A 25,010-nucleotide genomic window follows, 5' to 3' on the forward strand; every position below is an offset into this window, starting at 1 on the left:
TTGGAGCTCATACTCCATAAACTTCCTTTCTACACCATACTTGACTTATCACCCTCAAAGCAAGATATGAACGATCATGACATATAATGGAGCCCATACTCCAAGGTTCTCAACTAAATTTTGAAGCCCAAATAACCCCTTCACCCTAGACTTCTCTTCCCTTTGCAAAGGGTAAGTGAATTCCTTACACCTATAAACAACATACATAACAAATTGGAGGAACAAAGAGAACATCAAATGCAACAACACATTTCATCTCAACACAAAAATATCACAATATTCCCATAACATGGATCACCATTCAAGCATGAATCCTACATCACCATACAACACCATGAAATCTACTTAAAATATGAACTCACACTCCTTCATGCTCATGAATGCAATGCCCTTATGCAAGTTTGAAGAAAAAAACTACATGAGCAAGGAAAACTAACCTTGAATCCTTTTGCAAAATGGTAATGAAAGGTTGTAGAAGAGCTCCCTCCAAGCTTCCAAACCCTAAGATTCTCTAAAGTTAGAGGGTGGGTAGACAACTCACTCATTATCCCCAAGCCCTCTAAAATAATTCTAACTTCTCAGTTAGCCAAAAATAGTCCAAACAAGAAGCTTACCTTATCTAGCACTCTTGTCCCTTTCTAAAATTGCAACCTTGACCAAGTGGGGGAAAACATTTGAACTCTTCAATTTCGAAATTCTATGAAAGTGACTTGTTTGGAGGGTTTCCAAGGTCATCTAGGCCTACTAAAGGTTAAATTTAAACCCCCAACCCATACTACTATCATGTGGGCACTTATGTTTCAACAAAGTAACCCTCTAGGATCATTTTTTGATCCCCAAAAGTTAATGGGAAATTGGAATTCAAAATTCAAATGGATAGGGACTTATCCTAACATATTCCAATGTGAGGTCAATTGGGTACTATGTTGGAGTTAGGTTTAGGTTAGGTTACTTTTCCCAAAAACCCTAAATGCTAAGTCATCTCCACATGGACAACACAAAGTATCAAGTGACACAAAAAAATAACACATTACATTTAAAGTGACTTGTCTCCAATAATATACATGAATTCAACTATTCCACACATACCATTCACATGACAAAATAAAACACATTACAATGAGGTCTGAATCTTTTCATAGAGTCAACCTTGGCTATGTCATGTTTATAGTGGTTTGTGTCTTGATCCCCTAATTAATTCCAGGTTCAAATTCTTGCACACTAAAATCAAACATTAATAGTCAAACAAAATAATGTAAGAAACATGTAAATGTGTGCGATAAATAATTATCACATTCAACATTAGAGTTTCCTACTTCATCATTTCCAATTAACTTACTTTTTTTTAAAATCACTGTCATATAAACATTCAAAACATTAAAATATCAAATTTTTCTCATCAACATTAAACTTTATTGAACATGATCAAACTAATATTTTTAATAACCTCATAATCTATTTTCTATCATAGTGATGAAATATTGAATCCAAAACTATTGACTCCTCAGGCATGTGAATTAGGTCCAAGTGCATATCGTAATCTATCCTTTAACTCTAATTTACACTTAAACATTGAAATCTGACATTTCAAGCATTTCTACAATTTAGTTTCTATCAAGGAAATTTCAATAATTTAGAACATGAAATGGGATCATTAAATACATAAATTAGGTTTTGATGTGTGGATATAAGTGTAGGTTATCCAAAATGCAGATTTTAAAATAACATAACCCTATAGTCTCGAAAGTGTATCAAAATGTTGAATTAGAAATATCATAATGCAATTATGTCATCTACGCTATGGAAAATTGTGTGAGGCCTCACACACACACTCACCATCTTTTCATCTTTATCCTTCTTCTCATAATTATTTATTTACTTTTTAATATATCTTTATCTCTTTTCCTCTCTCTATATTACATAATACATATCTCTACCATGCTATCTTCATTCCCTCTCTTTTAGATATCTCTCTATTAATTCCTTTGCATCCCCCCCTCTCTCTCACTCGCTCACTTACACACTCACACAACATAGTTTCCAGAAACGTGATGGGAGACTTCTATTTCCCATTTCGACGGCTGAAATGGGTTTCCCATCATGAAACTATCATTTTTGAGCACGACAATTTTAGTGAAATGAAAACAAATATTGTTTCCTTCTCAAATTGCATTAGCATAAATGTAATGCCTATTTTCTCAATTTTGAGAACTACAGAAGCATAAATGTAACTAGATGTTTTATTTTAGTTTTAAAATCATTTAGTTTAGATCAATTAAATAGTTATTAACTAGTTTTATTTATAAGTTTTAGTAAATAGTAATTTACTTTTAAGATGTTATTAGTCAATAGTAAAACTCGGGAGGAAATTTATCATTCAACTAAGTTACATCAAGGGGCACATACACCCTTAGGAACAATTATAAACTCCCTCAGATTGTCAACCAATTGACTTTCTCAATACCCACTAATAAACTAACATGCGACAGGAACTTTCTTGACCTCCTGTTGCCACATTTCAATTTCTTGCATCAACTTAATAGAGTTCGACCCAACTCTTCTACAATGTATTTGAAATACCTTTTCGGGAAAAGAAAACTTTACATCAATCCAAAAAAAAAACTGATTACCAAAAGCAATTACTCATATTCAAATCTACACCACCTTTTTTACATGAGTGGATTTTAGAATTTGATACTTGAAAAATCATTGAACTTGACCCCCTTTGTCATTCTTCCAATTTGCAAATTTATAATTCAAACCGAACCCTACAATAATCATATATTATTTATGTGATTTCAGCATCTCAGTGAATACATAAAGATATTCACTCAATTCAATAGCTTTCTTCTGTGTGGATCCAAGAAGAGATCATTAAAACAAAAAAGAAAAGAAAATGAAAACAATATGATACATACTGCTCCACGATCCCATAAAATAGATCATGGAGAGTTAAAAGACTTCCATCAATTTCTCCGACCCTCAAAATAGTAGATATTCACATACAAATAAATCAAAAATCTTATTTCTTGAGATTTTTTCCAACCAAAAAAATTACTTTTAAACTCAAAATCGATTGATATAATACTGTTCTAAAACAAAACCATCCATAGATTCTTTGAGTTTAAAATATCAATTAAAAAAAGAAACACACTTTGTACTAAGTAGCTATGATTGGAGATATTATATGATCACTATTCCATTTATGCCACCACATCATAGGACTTTATTACAAACATCAAAATTTAAACACACTTTAAAACATGACATTAACTTTCTGCATAACTTCCTATAACATTTTTAATCCTATTAGTTCCTGTAGTAGAAATTGTATGGTCTGCCACTGCAACAAATAGAAGTGCATGTTATTATCTATATTAAATTTTATTATTTTCTTTAGTAGTTAGATGTTTAAACTACTTCATTTTTATTATCAGTATTAGCTAATAACTTCTTAAAAGTAAATTAGTATTTAATTAGAAAATTAAATATTCAAGAACCTGTACTTCTATTGGCTGATAGTAGGAGATAATTTTTACAGCAAGTCAAATTGCGATATTGCTAACAAGATTTAACTACGTAGTATATGCAAGAATATGTATATATTTACTATTTCTTTTAGGAAACTTTTAAAAATCTTGTTTCTCGTCACATTGCCATTGTCGTTACATTTCTCATTTCTCGTTTCTAGTAGCTATGTCAGGCACACATAACATGAACATGGCGGTAATGAAACTTGAATATCTTCTCATTTTAAAGATTTTGTTTTAGTTATGATTGAATCCTTGTAAGTAGATGCATAGTTGATTTGAATCAATCATTTTTCCATTGAATTCTTTATCGTGTAAACAACATCATGGCCTAGTAATGATCTCATGTACTATACAAATTTATGAAAAAATAGATCACGAGGACTTGAGTTTTGACATCAACAATTGAGGATCCATGAGAAGTAAGGATGATCATCACTATAAATTTGGTCATTGATCTATGTTATTTTGATTGGCTGAATTGTCAAACACCCCACTCAATTAATGTACATTGACGTATGTTGACAAAGATTGTGGAGTATGTTGTTAACATATCTCTAGCTAAAATCCTTAGTGTCATTGTTACCCTATTTTATTTTTTTTCCAAAGATTGAAGATGAAATGAACATGGATTTTCACAATAAAGCAGAGTGGTTGTGCATTACCATGCTAGGAGAAAATTACGACCTCGTGACCACAACCTTTTTGTGATGAGAATATGGTTTAGAGATTTTTTTTCATCAATTAGAGGTGTAGATTTGAGAGTCATGACAAGGTCTATATGAAAGAGTTATATTTTAGTGGAGTCCAAAAAATGCATCCCTTAGAGATGACTTCTACATCCTACGATTTTGAATTAGATATACAAGAGCCTTGTCGAAGTTTAGCTCTAACCCGATGTCACAATTGTTAATGGTAGATAAACTATGAATGGAATCATTTTATCATCTCTTGCATTATCATATGTACTTTTTGTTTAGTTAGACATTAGAGCTAGCCATTATATGCTATCCATTATAGCCAAGATGAAATTTGTCGGTATTAGTTGACTCTAAGTATTATGAGCTCGTGAGTCAGTCACGAGGGAAGACCTTCACTTTCATATGATGTTCCATAATTATAACTAATTGAACACAATGAATACAACATTCATTGTTTAATAATTTAAGAAGTACCTTGGAATTTTTAATAATTATAATTAATAAAACACATTGATCATATGGCTCATGATAATCTGGTAGGGGTTTTATGGAGTTTATGGAATCATCATCACTTTTATAAATTTACTTTAGAAAGCTTTACAATAGTAATGTTGAGATTTAATTATCTCTATGATCCTATAATAGTTCTAGTAGTCTTTGTGACTCAGTTTTTTCCTAAGATTCTCCGTCATGCTTATTTAACCTTCATCTTGATATCAATCTTACCTTACTAGTCATGCTTTGGATACTTCTCCTCCTTGAGATCCCTACACATATAAATTGTCATGGAGGATCTCTAAGATAAATAACTTCCCCCATGATCTCCCACCATCAAATTTCAAACTATGTAGTTACTCTCACATCATCTACCTTTAAGGTCAAAGTTTTATCTTAGACCTCATCATCATTGTCATAAGATGTCCATAATGGTGATCCATTGGATGTCTAATGGTCTTGGTACACTCTAGTAATAGTGCAATTGGATTGATATGTCTATGGCAATATCTTGTACCTACCCAAACTACTTCTACACCTAATCATAATATAGAAACACTATAATATGGCTTAATTTCAACCTATGGACCACTCTTCTTTATGAAACTATGTTAGTTAATTCATCTTGTTGACTCATTCTCTCATATATGCATACAATCTTCACAATAGAGTTGTGTTGGTAGCCAATTATATCCATGAAGCTAAAATAATAAATCTATAAATCATATATCATATATTATGTCCAAATCATGAAAAAGGTGTGTAAATATGTTGTGCCCCTAGGAAATTATGATTTATGTCTCAATTATCACCTTGATTGTATAGATGAGAACATCAACTCTTAATATGCCTACTTCACCATTAGGTATAAAACGTACATCATTCAATGCTAAGAGATTTCTACAATCTATCAAATAGAGAAATGTTGTTTCTAGATTCAATTGTGAATGATATCAATTCAACAGAATAAATTCACTATTTATATAATTATTTACTATTTATTAATTAAAATAGAAAGTGTATTTGTCATAATCATTTCAATTAGGGTATGTTGAACATTTTCGTTTGTCAAAATTAGGTGCCTTTGTGAAATCAATATCAATACATAGATTTTCATGACTTACATTGGAGGCATTTGATGATGTACCTTCAGATAATCTCCTCATACACTCCCTTATTTTTTCCTTTGTTGCCTCTCATTTTTCAATTGTTCCTCTCTTGTTCTTTCCCATGATTATAGATGCAAATTACCCTACAAACTATAACATGAATAAAATATAAAATAAAATACAAAACTAGAAAAAATTACATCATTATTTTATGCTCAATCATAAGATACTAACATTAAATAAGATGTTGGCACATGAAAATATAAAATTTACACTTGTATAACAACAGTAGAATCTAGTGGACCACACTGAAACAACATAATAACTATTGACATGTTGTTTTATTTATATTTTCAATAACCCAATCAGGTTTTGTATAATTCAATCAAGTTATTGAGTTCTTATTGCATTATCCATATGGACAAATAACTCGATCAAGTTTTGTATTACTACTACACAAAGGTAGATTGAAGGAGGGAGGGAGTGATGAAGAGAATTAGAGAGAGAAAGCATAATGATAGGATAAAGATATAGAAGGGGATACAAAGAGGGAGATAGAATAAGAAAGAGAGGGAGAGTGAATGGGGGTGAGAGAGAGAGAAGAGGATAGGAGAAACAAAGAGAGAGAGAGAGAGAGAGAGAGAGAGAGAGAGAGAGAGAGAGAGAGAGAGAGAGAGAGAGAGAGAGAGAGATTAGGGGATGTGATAAAGAGAAATAATTAGAGAGAGAGAGATGTAAGATGGAGAAGGGATTAGGGGATAGGAGAAAGAGAGAGGGGATAAGAGAAAGATAGAGAGTGGATATGAGAGAGAGAGAGAGAGAGAGAGAGAGAGAGAGAGAGAGAGAGAGAGAGAGAGAGAGAGAGAGAGAGAGAGAGAGATTAGGGGATATGATATAAATAGTGAGAGAGAGAGACTAGGGAATATGATAGAAAGAGTGAGAGAGAGATGGATAGAAAAAGAGATAGAGAAGGGGATAGGAGAAAGAGAGGGAGTGTATAGGGGATGGAGGGGGAGAGAGAGAGAGAGGGAGTGTATAGGGGATGGAGGAGGAGAGAGAGAGAGAGGGAGTGTATAGGGAATGGAGGGGGAGAGAGAGAGAGAGAGAGAGAGAGAGAGAGAGAGAGAGAGAGAGAGAGAGAGAGAGAGAGAGAGAGAGAGAGATTATGGGATAGGAGAGAGAGATTATTGGAAAGGAGGGAGAGAGAGAGAGAGAGTTATGGGAGATTAGGGGATATGATAGAAAGAGTGAGAGAGAGGTGGAGAGAGTGACTGAGAGAGAAACGGATAGGAGAAAGAGAGATAGAGGGGATATGAGAGAGTTATATGATAGAAATAGTGAGAGAGAAAGATAGATCTAGAGGGATGGAGAGAGATTAGGGATATGATAGAAAGAGTGAGAGAGATGGAGAGAATGTGAATGAGAGAGAGAGAGAGAGAGAGAGAGAGAGAGAGAGAGAGAGAGAGAGAGAGAGAGAGAGAGAGAGAGGAGAAAGAAAGGGAAGGTATAGGACAAAGAGAAAATGAGAGAGAGATTGGGAGAGGATGGGATGGAGAGAAGAATTAGAGGATGTGTTAGAAAGAGTGATAGGGAGAAGGGGATAGGAGAAAGATAGAGGGGGATAGGATAGGAGCAAGAGAGAAGGGGATAGAGAGAGAGAGAGAGGGAGAGATTATGGGAGATTAGAGGATATGATAGAAAGAGTGAGAGAGAAGGGGATAGGAGAAAGAGAGAGGGGATGTGTGTGTGTGAGAGATATATATATATTAAGGTATATGATAGAAATAGTGTATGTATGTATGAGTGAGTGTGTGTGTGTGTGTGTGAGTGAGAGAGAGAGAGAGAGAGAGAGAGAGAGAGAGAGAGAGAGAGAGAGAGAGAGAGAGAGAGAGAGAGGATTTTGAGATAAGAGAGAGAGAGAGATTAGGGGAGATTAGGTGATATGATAGAAAGAGTGAGAGAGAGATGGAGAGAATGAGTGAGAGAGGAGATAGGAGAAAGAGAGAGAGGGGATTTGTGTGTGTGTGTGTGTATGTGCATGCATGCATGTGTGTGTGTGTGTGTGTGTGTGTGTGTGTGTGAGAGAGAGAGAGAGAGAGAGAGAGAGAGAGATATGGGGATATGATATAAAGAGTGTGAGAGAGAAGGGGATAGGATAAAGAGTGAAAATGAGAGAGAGGAAGCGATGGAGAGAGAGAGAGAGGATGGAATGGAGACAAGGATTGAGGGATATGATTGGCACTTGTTGAGTATAATACATAACTTGATCTCTTTCTCTCTATCCCTCTCAATCTAACCTTGTGAAGTAGTAATACAAAACCTAATTAGGTTTTGTAGAACCTGATCAAATTTTGTAGAACTTGATCAGGTTCTAAATACATTTTTTATTTTCATAACCCGATTGGGTTATTTGAATCCAAAAAACTTGATCAGGTTATGGTTGGTGATAACCTAGGAAAACAATCCAAAGGCTTGGGAGACTATTTTCCCTCCATTTCTTTTTCCTTTAGATGTTTTTTCATCTTCTAAGATGAATTATCATATTTTTCTTCATCAAGTATGTTAGCGATGAAGTGGATATCTCTAAAACCACCACCATAATCTTACATGTCTTCTTAGCTTTCTAAACATACAATTTTTTCTTTTTTCGGACAACATTAACATTGTAAACTTTAATTACTTTTACCAATGCCTTGACATTCCTCACAGACATATGTCTACCATTTTTTCAATAATTTTTGATATACTTAAACAAATTCAAAGTAAATTACATAGTACTATTCTACACTTGATTATATACACATTTTTAAAAAAAAGTTTCCATTTTCAATTATTTTGATGCAAGTTATGCTCAACACATGAACAAGTACCAAAATTTCAGAATGTAGTCTATTCAATAATTGATAACAAAAAAACTCATCATAAAATTAAACAATACAAAACTTCTAGATATGACTCTTAACTATCATCCTACCAAAGGGATATGCAAAATACTAAGTATAACTATCTCTTTTGTGCTGCACACAAAAACAACCATGTTATGTTTTCTAAAAAATCAAGAATTATTTTTCATGTGCACAGGGTTTGTGTTGGTGTAAATAAGTATTTATTATTTACACTCTACTTAAGTTTACTTAGGATGATGCATATTCATATTAGTTGTCATGTAGAAAATACAATAGTTTGCCCTCCAATTGAGCACATGTTGTCTACTGCATCTCGTTATGAGATACACCTTTACATTCTTATCCTCTCATTGTTACACGTGCATTCATGCACAATGTAGGATTATCCACTCTTGGTGGATATGTGCTTAGTTGTTATGCTAATCTCTTTGCTAACTCCTAGTCATATCAGTTGCCTTTATATACAAGGCACTTCTTTGATGTAATCATCCAATTATCTAATTAATCTATTCTACTTTGATCATAGCTTGTCTCTCCTTTGCTATCTCTTGAGCTTCTATATCTTGGAATTTCATTCTTGCCTTAGGAAAATTCTTACATGGTATCAGAGCTATACCAAATTCTTACATGGTATTAGAGCCATAGGAGTTTCATTGCTTAGACATTAGAGATTTTTTTTTTGGCAAGTTAAGATTGGAGCTTGCTGATGCTAATCAGATGTTGGCATCACATTCAGAAGGTCAAAAAATCATAAATCAACTTTTGTTTCATCAAAATCGAACATTTGAGGTGAAATCTAAAGTCATTTGATTTTTGAAGGTGCAACGATAGCGATTTAGGAAAAATAATTGTAGAGGTGATTTTCAAAAAATGATATCTCCCTCCTACGGACTACTTTTTTTGAGAATTTAAAAAAAAAAAAAATTTAGGGTAGAATTTCATGATCTACACATTGCTACAAGTTGTTTGCAATTCATGTTATTGATTCTTTCTAAAAATCACAAATCCCAATTTTTGCAACTTCAAAGGCTTAGTTCAGGCTCATATGGACACATATTTAGGTGCTATTTTTTTTGAAAGTGCATGATGTTTTGTCTACTTTCCAAATCTGGTATTAGTTTGGAGTAATTTTGAGTAGACATAGTACTTTCAACATTTGGTCATTTTTGGCCTATTTTGGCACTTGTAATTAATTAGATCCTTGTGAGGTCTTGTGTCTTATCTTGTTGAGTTTGATATAGCTTCATATTTATTGTAGCCATTAAGATCAGAAGTCCACTTTAGTTTATGGGTATGTGCAGGATCATGGTGTGCCAAAAAGTGGCGATGTGAAAAAAAAAGAGTTTGAAGATGCCTAAAAGCGCTTCAAAATCCGCTCTGACTTTTTTTTACCTATCCAGGAACCAAACCTGGAAGGTTAAGCCGAGCCTTATCGGATATCCGATATCATATCGGATATCCGATACCATATCGGATATCCGATACCATATCGGATATCCGATACCATATCGGATATCCGATACCATATCGGATATCCGATACCATATCGGATATCCGATACCATATCGGATATCCGATACCATATCGGATATCCGATACCATATCGGATATCCGATACCATATCGGATATCCGATTTTAAATCCAATATCCGACTAATAATTAAAATCATATAATAGTATGATATATTATTTAACATTATTATTATTGATATAAAATAATAATAATAATATTAAATAATATATCATACTATTATATTATAATAATAATATTATTATTTAATATTATTATTATAATAATTATTATATTATAATATAATAATATTATTATAATAATTATTATACTATAATATAATATTATTATTATTATAATATTATTATTATAATAATTATTATACTATAATATAATAATAATAATAATATTATACTATAATATAATAATAATATTATTATTATATTATAATCGTATAATATTATACTATAATAATAATATTATAATAACATATTATATTATAATAATATAATATAATATTTCATAGATTATAATATATAGTAATGTAATATAATATATATATATATATAATATAATATAATATAATAATAAAAAGTAATATCTTATAATATAATATATAATAAAAAAGTATAATATATTATAATAATAATAATAACATATTATATTATAATAATATAGTATAATAATAATATTTTATATTATAATATATAGTAAATTAATATAATAAATATAAAATATAATATAAAAATATATAAAATGTAATATATATGTTATATTATATATATTATAATATCGGATATCCGATACCTGTGCATGGATTAAATACAAAATCACAGACCCGCGGCCCTTATTTTCACGCGAATTTGGGCCAGTCAGATCGGATATCAGATATTAGGTATCTCCCCCCCCGTTGACTCATTTTTAACCTAAATTTAATAGATTTTAACAAGATTTTGTTTGTTTTAGTTGAATCTAGGGTTTTTATGACAAAAATGGTTAAAATTTAGATTTTTTTTTAATATATATTATGTTTTGCAATTCAATAGGAATGGCTGATCAAAATGATGACACTGAGGCAGGGAATAATATTCCTCGCAACCCACCACCAAACGATCCAGTATCCCCACAAAACCGTCCACCAAATGATCCTCTACCTCCTCAAAACCCTCCTCGAATCGAGGATTTGATAAATGAAAATCTCACTGAGTTGAGAGGTTTGCATAGAACATACAATAATGTACCTGCATTGGCTCCTATGTTATCCACGTTAAACACCATAGTGGATAACATTAAAACTCTTACAAACCAACAAAATGCCGCTCTTCGTTGGCGTGATGAAATGCACTAGATGTTTGATGATGGTTTGGATTATGATGAGGTCGCGGCCCTCAACATAACCAAAGACGATTTGGCAAGCCTTTTTGCTAACCCAAAAATGGGTATACCAGTTGACCCAAAAAAAAACCAAACTATCGATTAAATGGTGCACAAATGATGCCATACGTGCAAATTTTTGGGACCGTTGGTGGATGGTCTTTGATATCCCTCCACATGGCAATTTAGACATACCATTTTATTTCCTTAAAAATTTATATGCAGAATTTGTGTTGAAACTTAAAGTGAACTATTGGAGCATGAAGCCCAACATGGGCTTAGGACTAGGAGCTCCTCAGGATAGACCCTCTTCCCAGCGGAAGAAACTTGGCACTTTTGTCCCCCCCCTGATATCTCCCCCCCTCCTCTAGTGCAGCATCCAAATATTATGGCAGAGGGTAGCTCTCAGACCATCAGAGCCATTCATAGGCTGAGTAGCCTAATGATATCTCAGGCTAGGTCAGTCTTGCCTCATGTTGATGATGTTGGTGCCAGTTCATCATCGGCTAGCTCATCACATGTTTGTGTGCCTCACACTTGCATTAAATGCAAGAATATTTGCCTGGGTCCCATAGGTGATCTTCCTGAGTATCATTTTGTATTAGACGAGGATACACCAGACGCACGTACAGAGGCTACAGACCCTAATGCGAGAGAGGAGGGGAATGTAGAGGCATGGACTCCTTCGGTGTCGGTACGTGTATACATTTTTTTGTTATGAAATATGTGATTTAAAGTTAATTTTTATAATAGAGTAATTTTAATTTTTAAGCCATACTGACTTTTACATGTATGTGATCTTCATTCATGTTTAGTTGATGACTGAGGAGGAGCTCAGACAGATAGATGATGCTACACTCTCGGCCATTTCATTTAGCCTTGAGACATCTACGGTACATTATGTTGTGTTCGAATTTCTTTTTTCTATTTGATATTGTAGCATATATGGTTGCTAATCTTTCTTTTATCTTGCAGATACCACCTGCCCTGGGGGGACAAAGTGCGGGGGGTGAGCCAACATGCATTGACAAAGGAAAGGTAATTAGATGTTTTCTAATTGATTAAATATTGATGCATTCTTGTAAAATGTTTGTGGTAATCTCATTTAATTACATTATTTATTGTATATAGGGTGTGGCTACTGGCGATGAGCCTGTACAGATTCGGCGTCCTAGATCATCAGGGATTTTCATTCGCACAGAGAGCCCCATTGTATGTATAAGTATCATTTATTTTTTATTTTTTTAATTGATGCAGAAATCCTAAAATCCTAAAATCCTATCTCATGCCCAATTACAACTTTCTTCCACATATGAGTCCAACATTATAACTTTGTATGCTTCCATGAGCCATAATTGGTGCAAGGATTGCCCAATTGACTTCAAGAGATGTTCCATGACCTCTGTAATGCCTTGGATCTTCAATGTTCCCCTGATGAGCATGGGATGCTCTTGCATCACTTATCTTCATAAATAAATTCAAAACTAATTCCGTGATATTAACAACTACTATTTTGTATCTCATAGGAGACTCCTAGTGCACATGAGGTTCGACGGGACAGTTATGTAGATTTGATGACATGGCCACTCACTCCTGAGGAGGAGCCTACAATAGTAAGTTGTAGTTTGAATTCATGATTAAATATGTTATAAATTTAGCATGCTATGAATTATAATGTTATAGTTTAAATTGTAGATTCATTTGACAAAGGTATTTGAACATATACAGCCCACAATCACAGAGGTACCAACATTGCCGAGGGCATACGAGAGGACTCCTGAGCGGCGCAGGAGGTCGACGAGAGAGGTATTTATTATGAAATTTTGATAGTATTAATCTCCAATATAGAAAAGATCATTATGCATTTGAGTAATTCAATGTTAGATACGTAGAATCATATAAATTTAGTAGTCTAACTTTGGGTTTTCCTTTTTTGTTTATGTAGGAGGCATCCGATCCACCTAATGTAGCGAAGAGGCTGCATTTTGATCATCCACCAGAACCCTAGGATAGTATAGTTTTCGTAGGATGCATCATGAGACATTTTGAGATGGCATATGCCACATTGTATATAGAAACATTGATATTATACACATTCTGATGGCAGGATCAGCCACATTTTGTATATGGATCTATGTATTTTGATATATCTATATTTGAGTACTTTGTCTATGGATACATGATCTTTGATATATATATTTGTGTAAAATTTTGTCTATGGATACATGTATTTTGATATATATTTTTATCATTTACGTGCACAATGATATACATATTAATTTAGTATCTAGTATTGTTCAATTTATCGTGGATCATGTGTCATGCCCTAAATTTTACTAGTAAAAACACAACAATTTTTTTTTTTTTTTTTTTAGCTTATGAAGTCGCATAAGAAATTACATATTGTAAAACAAGGTTATCATTGAATAGGAGTTCAAGAGTCATGTGAATAGTGTGAAGGTGTTAACATTTTAGTCACAGGTGGTTTTCAAATAGATTGGATGACAGTCTAGTTCAAGTTAGCGTCACGAGTCAAACGAGCAAGTTCAAGATACAACACTCATAAATTAGTGAGGTAATTCATATCCTAACAAGCCTCTAATACTAATATTCTATTAGGGTCTGTCAGTTGTATCATATGGACTAGGTCGTGATTCTAGCATGTAAGGGAAGGGGATCAGAATTACTTATTATCCTCATTACCAATGTACACACATTCATTAATCATTACAATATATATTAATGTGACAATTAGTATATTACTATATCCTCATTATCTATCAACATTGCTTCCTCACCAAATTATTGAGTGCACAACAAGATTGTAAGCAATCTACTAAGTTTTAAATTTATACAATCAATGGTATCACATAAAATCTATGGATTGTTATTATCAACTAGTCATTTACAATACCACAAGGAGAAAACTTTCTTTCACATTTTCAAATGACAACAATGATGTCAAAGGAAATCTGTGACTCGTACCAATGCTTTCATAACAATATAAACTCCAAATGAAACATGCATATACAACCTTATCAATATTTTCTTCTACACGTACATTAGGTAACAATGATACAATTTCCTTCCATCACAATGGGGCAACATAAGGGACTTTTCAAAATCATAAGGAACATGGACATTGAAAGATATGGACAATGAGTAGCATGAACATTGTCCAACATGATCGTTGAGAACATGAACAAGTTGGTGAATCCTCCTTCACAAATGAGGGCACAATGTCAAGTTTTCTCATCCAACATCAATCTGCAAGATGATCATTCCAAGCCATTACCATTGCTCCCTTGGACACAAATCTGCATATGCAACACAACAAAATAACAAGGACCATGGGTGCTTTCCACCCAACCATAGGCCTCAAAGAGACCACCCCCGCGCTAGGGAACAAGGCTCAAACTGGGATACACATACAATCTTTCAATGCATAAACATTACATTTTGAACAATTTCCCCCCAAGACTATTTCACAATGGCTTCACAGATGGAACCATAAACATAGGGTGAAGGTGTGTAAGTCCCAATCCCATAACAATACTCAAGCACAAAACAAGAAAACAAAACCAAGTAGAAATAAAACAAGAAATTTTGGCAAACACCCCACTAGTTTGGCCAAGACCCTCTAATAAAGCCTTCCCACTAACTTATTTTAGCAAAAACACTAAGCCACTCCATCCTTATGAACTTGTCTCCTCTAACGGTTCATCGATAGCCCTCACGAGCTCTGAGTTATGACCCTCGAAGGATCGACCTCAAAATGCACTTAGAGCACCTTGAAGACTCCTCGGTACGGGGTGGCCGCAAATGATGGATGGTCTTCGTGCCAGAACAAAGGTGTGACTAGGGTTCACCCGCTCATTTGGAGCTAATGGGACTAATGATTCGATGCCAAGATCAGTGGTTTCAAAGTTACGCTGTGGTGCACCTATGAACTGAGGCACACTGCGAGTTTTGGCATCGAGCGAGATCGTTGTGCTGAATCCAAACAGAATGTGATTTCTCAAAAATGAGATAGGTTATTTTAGGCCTCAGGATCATTGTCCTGTAGCATTTGACAGTTCGTTGATAGCCCTCACGAGCTCTGAGTTATGACCCTCGAAGGATCGACCTCAAAATGCACTTAGAGCACCTTGAAGACTCCTCGGTACGGGGTGGTTGCAAATGATGGATGGTCTTCGTGGCCAGAACAAGGGTGTGACTAGGGTTCAACCGCCCATCCGGAGCTAATGGCACTGACGATTCGATGCCAAGATCAGCGGTTTCAAAGTTACGCTGTGGTGCACCTATGAACTGAGGCACATTGCGAGTTTTGGCATCGAGCGAGATCGCTGTGCTGAATCCAAACAGAATGTGATCTCTCAAAAATGAGATAGGTTATTTTACACCTTAGGATCACCGTCTTGTAGCATTTGACAGTTCATCGATAGCCCTCACGAGCTCTGAGTTATGACCCTCGAAAGATCGACCTCAAAATGCACTTAGAGCACCTTAGAGACTCCTCGGTACGGGGTGGCCGCAAATGATGGATGGTCTTTGTGGCAAGAAAAAGGGTGTGACTAGGGTTCACCCGCCCATCCAGAGCTAATGGCACTGACGATTCGATGCCAAGATTAGCGGTTTCAAAGTTACGCTGTGGTGCACCTATGAACTGAGGCACACTGCGAGCTTTGGCATCGAGTGAGATCGCTGTGCTGAATCCAAACGGAATGTGATCTCTTGAAAATGAGATAGGTTATTTTAGGCCTTAGGATCATCATCCTATAGCATTTGACAGTTCATCCATAGCCCTCACGAGCTCTTAGTTATGACCCTCAAAAGATCGACCTCCAATTGCACTTAGAGCACCTTGGAGACTCCTCGGTATGAGGTGGCCGCAAATGATGGATGATTGTTTGAAGACTACTCCATGTGTCACTATCTTTCTTGGAAAAAAAATTGCTTGTGAACATCAAGCTTGCAATATTATCAATTATTGTCAAACTTTTTCAACCAAGTCAAAATGTCAAATGCAAATATTTGTTTGCATTTTTTGCTAAGGGGAGTTTCATAAATTGACTTTGATTTTCTATGTCTCTAGTGCTTGAACATACTTAAAATGGATCTTTGGTCTTAGAGCTATTGGTATTTTCTAACTTCATGGTCTATGATATGCATACTAAGAATTTCTTTCACTAAATGGTTTCCTTGATCTATTGACTACACTTAAATTTATTCACTTGTCATCTCTCTTTCTATATGTTCAATAAAAAGAGCTAGAAGAGACAAATAATCTTTCTTACCTTCATCTCTCTAAGCACATGATAGAAATCAATTCTAAACTTGAGAAAAGGTTAGAGGAGAATATTGCATTCTTAAATTAATCTCCCTTAAGACCTTTACATACACACGGGGCATTCTTAAATTAATCTCCATGGAAGAAAATTTCATAAAACTAAAGATTCCATAGTGTTGAAACATAAAATCCAAGATCTCATTTATGATGGGATTGTTGATACCTCTAATGACTCATCCACTCATAGCCTTCATATCCAACTTCATATCATGTCAGTATGCATGTGCTATCTTGCTTATTGGCTTTAATTGCTTATCCTACATGCTATCTTCTTTCATGGATTTTATGGCTTATCCCAAATGTGCTTCATACAACTTTTCAATATGAAAGTCTTTCAAAACATTATACAATATTATGACTCTTTATGCTTTCAAATGCTATGATTGGTTGTAAAATGGAAGAAATCAAGTATTCTAATTGTTCATCTGTACTTTATGGATTTTTCTTATTTGATTAGTTTGATAAAAATAGTTTTAATAATCATAATGTCAGCTTTATGTCAAATAAGGAAAAAACCAAATTTGTAATAAGATATCCGCATGCAATTATCTTTCATATAGTTATAAATGCTCTTAAAATTGTCGGTATAGCCTTGTATCACATGCAAATATGATTTGGAAGAACTTGTTCAATATCTTCCTCTTATAATTCCTTACAAAGAACCTACCAAAATACAAAAACCATATACAAAAAACTACACATTTTACATCATAATACATCATAAATTTTAGAAATTCTCCCCAATACCACCCCCCTCCAACTCTTCATGATGTACCTACATTCCAATATCATACAAAAATTAGTAACTTATTGTATTAAACAAGATAATCATCAATTCATTAAATCATTATGAAGAAAATAACATAAGAAGTATATATACCTAGTCAAGTATTCCAATAGGGTCCTCTCTCTGTTTTAGGGTCTCCAACAAGGCTTCATGATCAACATTAGCAATAGTAAAAAGTTCTTTTACTTTTGGTCTTCCTTGATGCTTCAATAACTTTACATTTGTTGCTATAATAAGATGCGAATATATGAGAATTACTTTGTGCTTCTGATAGTCTTCGAATGCAGGAATTCCATTCCTTCTAAGCATGTATGTCCGCAGCCATGTTCCAGCAACAACCACTGAACCGGTAGGATACGTGAATCCATCATCATCTGTGATCGGTTGTGCAAGTTTTTGTTTTCCTCTTACACAACGTGCTAACCAATAATCAGATTTCTCATCATTCCCCTGTGGTGCAACCAATACAAAGACATGTCCTGGCTGAAGTAGATCTGATAGATGATTATGCTCAAGTGAACTTTCCATGTCATCATTTTTGATAGAGGGTATGATAGACAATGGAGTAAGATAATGTGGAGCCCATGTGTCCACCCACTCACTTGACTCATAGTGATCCCAATCACACTAAAAATAAGTACGACAAAAACAAGCTAGTTGTCGTGTCCAAATGGTCCATGTACTAGAATTAGAGCTCCGAAATGAATGCATTTTTGATGAGTTTGTCACTGTAGCACAATCTGATCTATCACCTATGGACCCTTCCTCAACCAACTAAAAGAACCTGCGTACCACTGAATTAAGAGTCCCCCCTTGTGAAAATGCTAAACTACACCAATCAACAATGCTATGAGCATCAAGAAGCTCTGTTGTTGAAATCTTCAGTTGCTCCTTAACTAGAGCTCTCTTCACACATGCCCCTGCTCCATCATGTTCCCCTTTTCCATGGCCGGACTCAAAAAAACTCCAAATATGAGGCACCCCTCTCTCTACGTGCATCCTACACAACCAATAAAACATGCGAGCATTCTTGAATTGACCTATATAGTTATCTGACCAAATGATATGTCTATCCATAGCAATTGCATGCTCGTGTAAAAAATAAAAAAATTTCTCAAAATAATGTTGCACAAACTCGTGAGAGTGAGATCTATCATCACTCATATAAAAATGATACTCTCTAATAATCTTTCGATTATCTTCCGCACTATCAGGGGCATGTCTATATGTTATGTGAACAAAAATTGCAATCTGAATAGAGTTGTAATACTGAGATTGTGTCTCATTTTGAGGTTGCAATGTGTAGTTCTCAGCAAAATCAACAACTGATATAATAGTGCCAATGGGAAAAGTCTCCTTACATGTTCTAAATTGTTGATCCAACCACTGAGACCTGTGACTATGTCTTGCATACTTGTAAAAAAGATTTGCCTTGAAATCTGAAATAAAATTAGCCACATTGATATCTTTTCCAACCAATTCACATCTAGAGCTCTCACTCCCACTCTTCAATGTGTATTTCACCATTTCATAGACCCTTTTTTTCACTATTGTCTTTCCAAGATCTTGTTCACACCCCTCATGGAAACATGTGTCAAACTTGGATAAGCCACCACATTCTGAACACTTCTCATTTAAGCAAGCATTTTTATAAAAGGAACAACCATCAACTCTACGACATAAGAGTTGATCTAACAAGTCTCTTGATGATTTTGGAAGCCCACTAGCCCCACAATCCTCCAACATTTCTTTCCTATGCAAAGTAGAATGGATGGAGCATAATAGTTCATGGTGCATAGAAAACTCAACATGATATTTGCAACAACATGTATTTCAAATTTTGAGTGGCACACAATAAAATAGCTTCAACGATTCAAAAGCCCTTTGTGATATATGAACACTTGGATGACTCTCTCTAAATTGTTTGAACAACATAGTTTGACTTACCTCCAAATAGTGTTTAGGATGTGGCGTGAGGTCTCTGATGCCAATTCTCAACTTTAAGACATCTTTAGCATTGGGTGATACTCGTGAGTTAGAGTGCCAAAATTGTATAATTTCTTCCTTCACATCGTCGGATAGCTTCTTATCAAAACGTGGAAGTCTCCCACCAAATGCCCATGTTTCATTTTGAAGAGCATCATCAATTTTCTCTCGTCGACTAAGTGCTCTTCTCAAAGTAGTACGATTTAGATTCAAATCAATACAAGTTTGTCTCATATATCTACCCTTTCTCAAATGATGACTTACCAAAGAGGTTGTAATAACCCTTCGAGTAGCTCTATTATCCTTCTCTTTGCTATTTTTCCCAATGCTATTGAGAGCACTGAAAAGATTCTTCACAATAATGGCATTTCTTTCCAACTTTTTATTGACACAAATTTTCAATTTGGAAAGCATAGGTCTCATCTTTTGCATCTTTAATAAGTGCATGAAAAGCTGACATTGCTCTACCACTGTCTTGTTGCTGAAAAACATCTGATATAGTCTTGAAGCCCATAACCGAATGGTTCTTTCTGATTTTTTTCTTTCCAAACTAGTCATAATCATTTCATCAATTTCAATTATCCATTTTGGTGTTTTAGAACCTTCATGTCGATTATAATTAGGAGATATGTAAGGTTCTTGTACATTAAGTTCCTGTGCATTGTCATCTTCAACATGGTCAATTATGCAATTTGGATTATGACTTGGTGGCATTTCTTCTTCAAAATTTTCAATCTCTACATTTTCAATTTCCGCATTATCATTTTCAATAGGTACATTTTCATTTCCCAACTGTACATTTTCGTTATCTGACTCTATGATTTCACCTTCTATTAATTCATTGTCAACTTGATTGATATTTAGCACACCTTGTCTTTTTTTTTGGTGTTTCATTTTGTCCTTTTCCCTATATGCTGCAATGTCTTCATTGGATATCTTCCTTTTACGTTTATTCTTTTGACGACTGCTGCTCCCCATTCAGATGACAAATTCGAACACCTAAGGTTATATTTTCGAATTCTTTTCGATTGGTTGGGCCCCAAAACATGACTTTTTATAAATCTTGTCAAAAAAGAGGTAAAAAAGTAATGTTGTCGGGTCTGTAGGGACAGTCAAATATTTGAAATTGATGCCAGTATAATCGGATATCCGATATTAGATCGAATATCCGATCCAGGATCGGATATCCGATATAGGAGGAGGACTTTTGGGGGGAAAACTTGCTAAGGTTTCCCTCCTTTGCCACAATAATATTAATATTATGAAAATATTTGGAGGCAAACGACTTTAATTTATAACTAAGTTAATAGTATATTAGCATTAGTATAAAATATCAATAATATTAATATAAAATAGTATTAATATACCTATAGTATCAATATTATTATTATACCTATAATAGTATTAATATTATTAATATAGATATAATAGTGTAAATATATAGTGTTTATTTATATTAAGCTACAATATATAGTATTAATATATATTATTATTATAGCTATAATAGTATTATTATTATTACTATACATATAATAATATTAATATTTAGTGTTTATTTATATTATAATTATTATCCTAAAATAGTTTAAATAGTATATCTTAAAATATTATGTTATATATACTAAAATATTACGTTATTATATAGATATATTAATAAAATATATATTAATATAATAATATTTATAATATATATTATATTTAATAAAAATATTACGTTGTTATATATATATATTATATTATTATACATATTAATATAATAATATATAATACAAAGAGGGTCGTCATTTAATGGGTCAAAGGGGGTCATAGGTCACCCTATGACCCCCTTTGACCCATATGAACGACTCGACTATATCCCTAGCGGTCCTAGGACCCCTAGGGACATACGTCGTCGTTTAATGGATCAAAGGGGGTCATAGGTCACCCTATGACCCCCTTTGACTCATATGAACGATTCAAATATGTCCCTAGGGGTCCTAGGACCCCTAGGGACATATGTTGTAGTTTAATGGGTCAAAGGGGGTCATAGGTCACCCTATGACCCCCTTTGACCCATATTACCCATTCGAATATGTCCCTAGGGGTCCTAGGACCCCTAGCGACATATCTCGTCATTTAATGGGTCAGAGAGGGTCATAGGTCACCCTATGACCCCCTTTGACCCATATTACCCATTCGAATATGTCCCTAGGGGTCCTAGGACCCCTAGAGACATATATCATCGTTTAATGGGTCAAAGAGGGTCATAGGTCACCCTATGACCCCCTTTGACCCATATGAACGATTGGAATATGTCCCTAGGGGTCCTAGGACCCCTAGCGACATATCTCATCGTTTAATGGGTCAGAGAGGGTCATAGGTCACCCTATGACCCCCTTTGACCCATATTACCCATTCGAATATGTCCCTAGGGGTCCTAGGACCCCTAGGGACACATGTCATCGTTTAATGGGTCAAAAGGGGTCATAGGTCACCCTATGACCCCCTTTGACCCATATGAACAATTCGAATATGTCCTTAGGGTCCTAGGACCCCTAGGGACATATGTCGTCGTTTAATGGGTCAAAGAGAGTCATAGGTCACCCTATGACCCCCTTTGACCCATATTACCCATTCGAATATGTCTCTTGGGGTCCAAGGACCCCTAGGGACATATGTCATCGTTTAATGGGTCAAAGAGGGTCATAGGTCACCCTATGACCCCCTTTGACCCATATTACCCATTCAAATATGTCCTTAGGGGTCCTAGGACCCCTAGGGACATATGTCATCGTTTAATGGGTCAAAGAGGGTCATAGGTCACCCTATGACCCTCTTTGACCCATATGAACGATTCAAATATGTCCTTAGGGGTCTGAGGACCCCTAGGGACATATGTTGTCGTTTAATGGGTCAAAGAGGGTCATAGGTTACCCTATGACCCCATTTGACCCATATTACCCATTCGAATATGTCCCTAGGGGTCCTAGGACCCCAAGGGACATATGTCATCGTTTAATGGGTCAAAGGGGGTCATAGGTCACCCTATGACCCCCTTTGACCCATATGAACAATTCGAATATGTCCCTAGGGGTCCTAGGACCCCTAGAGAAATATGTCATCGTTTAATGAGTCAGAGAGGGTCATAGGTCACCTATGACCCCCTTTGACCCATATTACCCATTTGAATATGTCCCTAGGGGTCCTAAGACCCCTAGAGACATATATCATCGTTTAATGGGTCAAAGAGGGTCATAGGTCACCCTATGACCCCCTTTGACCCATATGAATGATTGGAATATGTCCCTAAGGGTCCTAGGACCCCTAGGGACATATGCCGTTGTTTAATGGGTCAAAGAGGGTCATAGGTCACCCTATGACCCCCTTTGACCCATATTACCCATTCGAATATGTCCCTAGAGGTCCTACGACCCCTAGGGACATATGTCGTCGTTTAATGGGTCAAAGAGGGTCATAGGTCACCCTATGACCCCCTATGACCCCCTTTGACTCATATGAACGATTCAAATATGTCCCTACGGGTCCTAGGACCCTAGGGACATATGTTGTCGTTTAATGGGTCAAAGGGGGTCATAGGTCACCCTATGACCCCCTTTGACCCATATTACCCATTTGAATATGTCCCTAGGGGTCCTAGGACCCCTAGTGACATATCTCATCATTTCATGGGTCAAAGAGGGTCATAGGTCACCCTACGACCCCCTTTGACCCATATGAATGATTCAAATATGTCCCTAGGGGTCCTAGGACCCCTAGGGACATATGTCGTCGTTTAATGAGTCAAAGGGGGTCATAGGTTACCCTATGACCCCCTTTGACCCATATGAATGATTCGAATATGTCCTTAGGGGTCCTAGGACCCCTAGAGACATATGTCATCGTTTAATGGGTCAAAGAGGGTCATAGGTCACCCTATGACCCCTTTTGACCCATATTACCCATTCAAATATGTCCCTAGGGGTCCTAGGACCCCTAGAGACATATATCGTCGTTTAATGGGTCAAGAGGGTCATAGGTCACCCTATGACCCCTTTTGACCCATATGAACAATTCAAATATGTCCCTAGGGGTCCTAGGACCTCTAGAGACATATGTCGTCATTTAATGGGTCAAAGAGGGTCATAGGTTACCTTATGACCCCATTTGACCCATATTACCCATTCGAATATGTCCCTAGGGGTCCTAGGACCTCTAGGGACATATGTCGTCGTTTAATGGGTCAAAAGGGGTCATAGGTCACCCTATGACCCCCTTTGACCCATATGAACAATTCGAATATGTCCCTAGGGCCCTAGGACCCCTAGGGACATATGTCGTCATTTAATGGGTCAAAGAGGGTCATAGGTCACCCTATGACCCCCTTTGACCCATATTACCCATTCGAATATGTCTCTTGGGGTCCAAGGACCCCTAGGGACATATGTCATCGTTTAATGGGTCAAAGAGGGTCATAGGTCACCCTATTACCCCCTTTGACCCATATTACCCATTCGAATATGTCCTTAGGGGTCCTAGGACCCCTAGGGACATATGTCATCGTTTAATGGGTCAAAGAGGGTCATAGGTCACCCTATGACCCCCTTTGACCCATATTACCCATTTGAATATGTCTCTTGGGGTCCAAGGACCCCTAGGGACATATGTCATCATTTAATGGGTCAAAGAAGGTCATAGGTCATCCTATGACCCCCTTTGACCCATATTACCCATTCGAATATGTCCCTAGGGGTCCTAGGACCCTTAGGGACATATGTCGTCGTTTAATGGGTCAAAGAGGGTCATAGGTCACCCTATGACCCCCTTTGACCCATATGAACGATTCAAATATGTCCCTAGGGGTCTAAGGACCCCTAGGGACATATGTCGTCGTTTAATGGGTCAAAAAGGGTCATAGGTCACCCTATGACCCTCTTTGACCCATATGAATGATTCGAATATGTCCCTAGGGGTCTGAGGACCCCTAGGGACATGTCATCGTTTAATGGGTCAAAGAGGGTCATAGGTTACCCTATGACCCCATTTGACCCATATTACCCATTCGAATATGTCCCTAGGGGTCCTAGGACCCCTAGGGACATATGTCGTCGTTTAATGGGTCAAAGGGGGTCATAGGTCACCCTATGACCCCCTTTGACCCATATGAACAATTCGAATATGTCCCTAGGGGTCCTAGGACCCCTAGAGAAATATGTCATTGTTTAATGAGTTAGAGAGGGTCATAGGTCACCCTATGACCCCCTTTGACCCATATTACCCATTCGA

This window comes from Cupressus sempervirens, chromosome 10, assembly GCF_028749045.1.
Source record: "Cupressus sempervirens isolate cs-2001-9-10 chromosome 10, ASM2874904v1, whole genome shotgun sequence".
Lineage (NCBI taxonomy): Eukaryota > Viridiplantae > Streptophyta > Pinopsida > Cupressales > Cupressaceae > Cupressus > Cupressus sempervirens.